Source organism: Triticum dicoccoides, chromosome 4B (genome assembly GCF_002162155.2).
Source record: "Triticum dicoccoides isolate Atlit2015 ecotype Zavitan chromosome 4B, WEW_v2.0, whole genome shotgun sequence".
Lineage (NCBI taxonomy): Eukaryota > Viridiplantae > Streptophyta > Magnoliopsida > Poales > Poaceae > Triticum > Triticum dicoccoides.
In genome coordinates this window covers 295,405,570-295,413,634 of record NC_041387.1, presented here as the reverse complement: position 1 = coordinate 295,413,634, position 8,065 = coordinate 295,405,570, and positions in this window count along the sequence as shown.

Genomic DNA, 8,065 nt, shown 5'->3' with positions numbered 1-8,065 from the left:
TGTGAAGAATGCACAAGGACACGCTTTCAAGGTGACATCCTTCTTGAGCTTGGATATTGTGGATCATACTTCATGTGTTGCTTGCACCATTTGCACGCATGTTCGAGATATTGCTTGCACCCATGATAACCACATTTCCATGCTTCATGATATATATATACCTTGTGTGTTGCATCCATTTCTTGGACTACTTGCTACTATCATATGGTTGGTTGCACCAAGATCATTTCTTCACATATGCCATGTTCCTTTGCTTGTCACATGATTCACTTGATTGCCTCACACATCATGAACAATTGCTCTTTATATTGTGTTGAGTGCCACACTATATTCACTACACCCTATGCACATTATGCTTGGATTGTCTTGCACTTGACCCATGTGTTTAGACATCTCATTTTCTTTGGTGTTGTGAATGCTTCTTACGCCTACCATCGACCATTTGTCGAGCGCTTTATGCATGATTGCTCTGACCTTGAGGTAGATGCTTATTCCCTTGTCAAACATATTTGCATCTCTACCTCACAATTGCATACTTGTCCCCATGATATCTTTGCTTGTGCTCGATTCATATGCTTACATGTCATGTCACAATCCTTTGTCACACCCTATGCTATGCTTGAGGACGACACTTGTTTGGTGAATCACCTCTTGAATGCTTGGTTTTGCACTAATGCTAACCACATTTGTTTTTCCGAGTGTTTGTTCTATTTTCTCCTTTTGAAGGAATCACAAAATGGTGTGACATTGGCGAGTGCCCATTTCGAGCTACTAGACGATGAGTGCTTGGTGATCGACCACTTCGACATGGCACCGCCATCTCTTTCCCATGGTGATTTGGTTATCGATCCAAGGTCGGATCTTTTCCAAGGGGGAGGGGATGATGCGGAGCATCCTACGGTCATCACCATGTCAAGAGTCCGTTTGGCAAGTGACACGTGCGACCTCTACTTGTCATACATAAAGGTGAATCTTCTCCTTTACACATGTTCACTTGACCCCTTCGAGGATGGTATACTACTTGACACTTCTCCTGTGTGCATGCATAGGTATTGTTGGAGCTTCACGGATGTCGAGGAGGAGTGCAAGCGCCAAGGAACCACTACACCATCCGCGAGGGAAGCCTGGAAGCGAAGACGGAAGAAGAAGGACCTGCCCAGTCCAGAAAGGGCGGTACTACCACCCAAAGCAAGTGGTACTACCACCCATGAGTCCGGCACTACCGCCCTGCCTGTGCGCAGCCGTGGGCCTTTGGCCTTGTATCCCTCTCCCACTTACCCCTTCATGGCTTAGACTATAAATAGACCACCTCCACCTCCTTTCTAGGGTTAGCAAATATGATAGATCATTCTTAGGTGAGCTTTGCTCCTACCTCTACTCTTGAGAGAGAGAGACTACCACTCCCATGGAGTTCAAGACCTCCATGTGAGAAGATCCTGCAGGATATCATCAAGACCCCCTTGTGGGAAGATCCATCTAGGATATCATCAAGACCTCCTCTTGGAGATGAACCTTACCTTGTATCTTTCCCTTTGTTGTTCATGTACCTTGTGATCTTGTGTGTTTGATTGTCTAGTGGATGTGTGATTTGGACTTGTTCTTGAGTGTTTCCCCTTGTGATTTCTCCCCGTTCTTCCCCATGTTCATCGTGTTCTTCGAGGGATCCCACTCCAAACGTGAAAGATCGACCTACACCGGGTTAGCCCCGTATAACGAGCCATTGTTCATCGACGAGCTCAGCCAAAGAGCGGAAGCACAAAAGAGGAGTAAGAGCATTCGCACGGGTTCATATACACAATAGGAGGTGATAGAGGCAAAGGTTTCCCGTATTTCGATGAGATGGTGGCTATCATTTTCTGTGGGAGTCGACCTTGACGATTCGACTACAAATGTGCGAGATGTCGTGCCTTAGCAATCGCTAAACCAACTTCTGAGGGTTATTGACCACGCCGGAGCACGATCAACCTGACCACGAGGGCCTGTTTTCCTGCGAGCAAGCGAAGAACAAGCAAGAAACTGATATTGCAATCTGGATATTGCGAATATAAGATGAAAGCTTTATTAATGAAGGTGGGGTTCTGAGACGCCTTTGTCTGGTTATTGAACACAAACAAAGTACGCGAAGTTGCAGCTATGGCGAACTTTTAATCTAAACAAAACCCAAAGTCTAAACTGTGCCCTAAGGGATGTATATATGGAGGAAGAGAGGGGAATTTTGTGGCCCTTGGTGGAGGGGTCCGAAACCAACCCTATCTCTTGTTTCCCCACACATACAGACTCTAAAAATAGCCTATACTTATGTATTTCGAAATTACATGGGCTTGGCCCAATAAAAAGGTGACGCAGCACCTAGAATAGCCTCTAATCTTGTATATTTTGTCCAAGGCTTCATGCACTCATTATGGTGGCTTCAAACTCCTGAAATCATCACTTGTAACTCCGTTCTTGTTCCCCTTGTGCATGCCATCATCTCCATTCTTGGTCTTGCTCCATTGTTCATCCTTCTCCAAGCTAGGCCCTTCATTTGTAAGCAAAACAAATGTATCCAATTTAGGCAGCATCATATTCTCATGAACATTAGAATCATTACCAAGAAACGAAAGTACTTGGTAATTTAGTTGGCGTGCGCGAGCTCTAGTAATTGGTCCAGTATGTATAGCAGCAGGGGCTATGGGTGTAACAATGGTATTTATGTCCTCATCATCCTCCCCTTCTTGAAATGGAGTTGTCCTCGACGGAAGCTCATCTTCCTCACCCAAATAAGGCTTCAAATCTGCAATGTTAAAAGTGGGACTAACCCCAAAATCTACACGCAGCTCAAGTTTATATGCATTATCATTTATTTTCTCTAACACCTTAAAGGGACCATCAGCACGTGGCATTAGCTTTGATTTGCGCAAATCAGGAAATCTATCCTTACGCAAATGTAACCAAACAAGATCTCCAGGTGCAAACACAACATGTTTTCTACCCTTATCTCCAGCAAGTTTATATTTAGCATTCATACGCTCAATGTTTTCCTTAGTTAACTCATGCATTTTTAAAATCAATTCAGCACGTTGTTTAGCATCAAAATTAACCTTCTCCGAAGATGGAAGAGGCAACAAATCAATAGGTGCACGAGGTAGGAAACCATACACAACTTCAAAAGGGCACATCTTAGTAGTAGAATGCAATGAACGATTATAAGAAAATTCAATATGAGGCAAGCATTCCTCCCACATTTTCTTATTATTTTTTAAAACAGCCCTAAGCATAGTAGACAATGTTCTATTCACTACTTCAGTTTGTCCATCAGTTTGGGGGTGACAAGTAGTACTAAAAAGCAGTTTAGTCCCCAACTTAGCCCATAAACATCTCCAAAGTGGCTAAGAAATTTAGTATCACGATCTGAAACAATAGTATTTGGCACACCATGCAAGCGAATAATTTCACGACAGAACAAATCAGCAACATTAACAACATCATCGTTTTTATGACATGGTATAAAATGTGCCATTTTCGAGAATCTATCCACGACAATAAATATGCTATCCCTCCCCTTCTTTGTTCGAGGTAAACCTAAAACAAAGTCCGTAGATATATCTTCCCAAGGAACACTAGGTACAGGCAAAGGTATACATAAACCATGAGGATTGAGTCGTGACTTAGCTTTTTGACATGTTGTGCAGCGAGCAATAAAATGCTCAACATCCCGTCTCATCTTTGGCCAAAAGAAATGTGTAGCAAGTACGTCCTCCGTCTTCTTCACGCCAAAGTGTCCCATTAATCCTCCTCCATGCGCCTCGTGCAACAACAAAAGGCGAACGGAGCTAGCTGGAATGCATAGCTTGTTAGCACGGAACACAAATCCATCATTAACGACGAACTTGTTCCACATTCTTCCTTCTTTACAATTCTGCATTACATCTTTAAAATCAGCATCATGCACATATTGATCTTTGATGGTCTCCAAACCAAATATTTTGAAGTCAAGTTGTGAAAGCATAGTATAGCGACGAGACGATGCATCAGCAATAACATTTTCTTTTCCCTTCTTGTGTTTAATGACATAAGGGAAAGTCTCAATGAATTCAACCCATTTAGCATGTCTACAATTCAGTTTAGCTTGACTTTTAATATGTTTCAAAGATTCATGATCAGAGTGTATAACAAATTCTTTTGGCCATAAATAATGTTGCCATGTTTCTAATGTCTGAACAAGAGCATATGATTCTTTATCATGAGTAGAATAATTCAGACTAGGCCCACTCAATTTTTCATAAAAGTATGCAACAGGTTTGCCATCTTGTAATAACACACCTCCCAATCCAATTCCACTAGCATCACATTCAAGCTCAAAAGTCTTATTAAAATCAGGAAGTTGGAGTAAAGGAGCATGTGTCAACTTATCTTTCAATACCATGAAGGCTTCTTCCTGTGCGGTACCCCAAACAAAAAGGCACATCTTTCTTTGTAAGCTCATTGAGAGGTGCAGCAATGGTGCTGAAATCTCTCACAAAACGCCTATAGAATCCAGCGAGGCCAAGAAAACTCCTCACTTGTGTGACCGTTTTGGGCTGCGGCCAACTCTCAATAGCTTCAATCTTGTCTTTGTCAACTTCAATTCCTTGTGGAGTAACAACATAGCCAAGAAAAGATACTTGGTCGGTGCAAAAGGTGCACTTCCCAAGGTTACCAAACAAACGTGCATCACGTAGAGCAATAAAAACATCACGTAAATGTTCCAAATGTTCTTCCAAAGATCTGCTATAAATCAATATGTCATCAAAGTAAACTACCACAAATCGTCCAATGAAAGCACGTAAAACTTCGTTCATTAATCTCATGAAAGTACTAGGTGCATTAGTTAACCCAAAAGGCATGACTAACCACTCATATAATCCAAACTTACTTTTAAATGCTATTTTCCATTCACCTCCCAATTTCATACGAATTTGATGGTATCCACTACGCAAATCAACTTTGGAGAATATTATAGAGCCACTCAATTCATCAAGCATATCATCTAGCCTAGGAATAGGATGACGATAACGAATAGTAATATTATTAATGCCTCTACAATCAACACACATACGTGATGTACCATCCTTTTTCGGCACTAGAATAATAGGAACAACACAAGTACTAAGGGATTCGCATATATAACCTTTGTCGAGCAGCTCATGTACTTGACGCATAATCTCCTTCGTCTCCCTGGATTGGTATGGTATTGTGCACGGTTGGGTAATTATGCACCGGGAATTAAGTCAATCTGATGCTCAATCCCTCGAATGGGAGGTAATCCTGGTGGCACGTCTTGTGGAAAGACGTCAGCGAACTCCTGCAACATGTTAGTGACAGGAGGAGGCAAATAGGAAGGCACGTCCTCGAATGAAAATAATGCCTCTTTGCACACAAAAGCATAGCAAACAGATTTGCTGAAATCTAGCTCATCAATATCAGATTTAGTGGCAAGTAAACATGCACTTTTCAATTTAATTTCAGAAGCAACACTAGATGGTTTACTATTAGGCTTCATTTGTTGCTCAAATTCTTTTGCCACAATCTGATTTTCACTCTTATTTTTCTCTTGTTTTGCTTTATTAGCTCTATTAATATCATCTTTCAAAATGTAATCAGGAGTCATAGGAAGCAATGTAATATTTTTGTCCTTATGAACAAGAGTATACTCATTGTTTCTACCATGGTGTACAGATTTTTTATCAAATTGCCATGGTCGACCAAGTAATAAGGAACATGCTTGCATAGGTACCACATCACAATCAACATAATCGGCATATGTAGAGATACTAAAATGCACATGAACAATACGTGTTACCTTAACCTTGCCGCTGTTGTTGAACCATTGGATGTAGTAAGGATGTGGATGTGGTCTTGTGGTGAGAGATAACTTCTCCACCATCTCCATGCTAGCCAAGTTGTTGCAGCTCTCTCCGTCTATGATGACGCGCACAGAACGTTCCTTCACAACTCCCTTTGTATGGAACAAATTGTGCCTCTGATTTTGCTCAGCTTGTGTGACCTGCACACTCAAAACACGTTGAGCAACTAAACATTCATACCTGTCAGTGTTTTCAGGAGCCATGTATTGCGTCTCATGATCAGAATCATCTTCACCATGTTCTTCATGTGTAATAAGAGCCAAAGTCTCCTCATCATAGTCACTAACGGACTCATACCCACCATCCTCAGTAGAAACCATCACACGCTGAGATTTGCATTCTCTCGCATAATGACCTCTTCCCTTACAACAACGACAAATAATATCACTTGTATGCCCTGTTGATGCCATGGAAGAAGAAGAGCTCTGTGCAGGCCCGGCAGGTGCGCTCTTGGCATATAGTGGTGGTTGTGCCTGCTTCCTTTTATCACGGCTGGAGGTGGCACCTGATGGAGGTGTTGGTACAGTTGAAGTAGAAGATGCACGCGGTGTCCATGATGAAGGTCGACCTGCAGAAAAGTTAGTTCGCGCCAATGCTTGTCGATCCTGCACTTCACGTTCAGCTTTACAAACAAGATGGAATAAACGAGTGATATTAGTATACTCCTTATACTCTAGAATGGTCTGAATCTCTCTATTTAATCCACCCATAAAATGTGCAAGCATAGCTTCATTCTCCTCAACAATACCACATCTAATAATGCCAATTTGTAATTCCTGATAATATTCTTCAATAGAATTTTTCCCTTGTCTTAAACGCTGCAATTTTTGAAGCAATTCACGTTGATAATATGGTGGAACCCAACGAGTACACGTAGCAGTTTTCAAAGCAGCCCAAGTAGTTAGAATAGGATATAATCTACAATGTTCAGACCACCATACACATGCAAAACTAGTGAAAGCACAAACAGCAGCAGCAACCCGTCTCTCCTCGGGATATTGTAAATATGTAAAACGTTGTTGAGTTTCTAACTCTCAAGTAAGATATATATCAGGAACATATCTACCCTCAAATGGTGGAATATTCAATTTCAGTTTAGGAATATGGTCATTATCTCGTACCTGAGGTGGTGGTGCAGGCCTACCGTTGCAAATATATACCTGAGGTCGACCTGCTGGTGGTGGTGCTGGTGGTTGCACGTAGTTCTGATTTTGATCAACCTCATCCTCGTAATAGTCCTACACCTCTGCAGTAGCAGCAGGAGCTATAGAAGCACCAACAGCAGTAGCAGCGACACCAGAATTTTGTCCTGGCTCAATAGGAACACGCTGTGCTCGCCCTACTGTATCGTGGCATAGAGTGGGTTGTGGGAGACGTTTGAGTAATTCATCAAATTAACTTGGCGTCCAACTTGGTGTCAATTGACTTCTCAATTTCATCCATCTTCTCCATTGCCTTTCCAAAGCTGACCATCATGTCTTCCACCTGTTGACCCAACATTTGATGAAACTTATCATGAAGCTCCTTGTTCATCATGTTCTCTCAGTCAATCTCGTCGGCTTGTGTTCCTGCCATAGTGTAACGCCCCGGATTCGTTGCGCCAGGTGTCTGCCAATTATTCGCCGTCGTTGCCATGTCATTTGCTTGTGTGTTGCATTTTGTCATGTCATCATGTGCATATCATTTGCATACGTGTTCGTCTCATGCATCCGAGCATTTTCTCCGTTGTCCGTTATGCGATCTGGCGCTCCTATGCCCTCCGACGTTCCCCTTTCGTCTCTCGTTGTGAGCGGGTGTTAAACTTTCTCGAAATGGACCGAGTCTTGCCAAGCGGCCTTGGTATAGCACCGGTAGACCGCCTGTCAAGTTTCGTGCCATTTGGAGGTCGTTTGGTACTCCAACGGTTAACCGCGTAGCCCGAAACCTCCCTTTCTCTTTGCAGCCCAACACCCTTCCAAACTGGCCCAAAACCCATCTATCTCCCCCTCCATGCTCTCGGTCGTTCGATCACGATCGTGTGGGCAAAAACCGCTCCTCATTTGGACTCTCCTAGCTCCCTCTATCTATAAATTAGTCCCCCCCCTCCGAAATCCGCGGATGAATCCCCCGAAACCCTAGCCTCTTCCCCCGCCGCCACCGGACATGTCCACTCCGTCCGGACATGTCCAGCTTCCACCTCA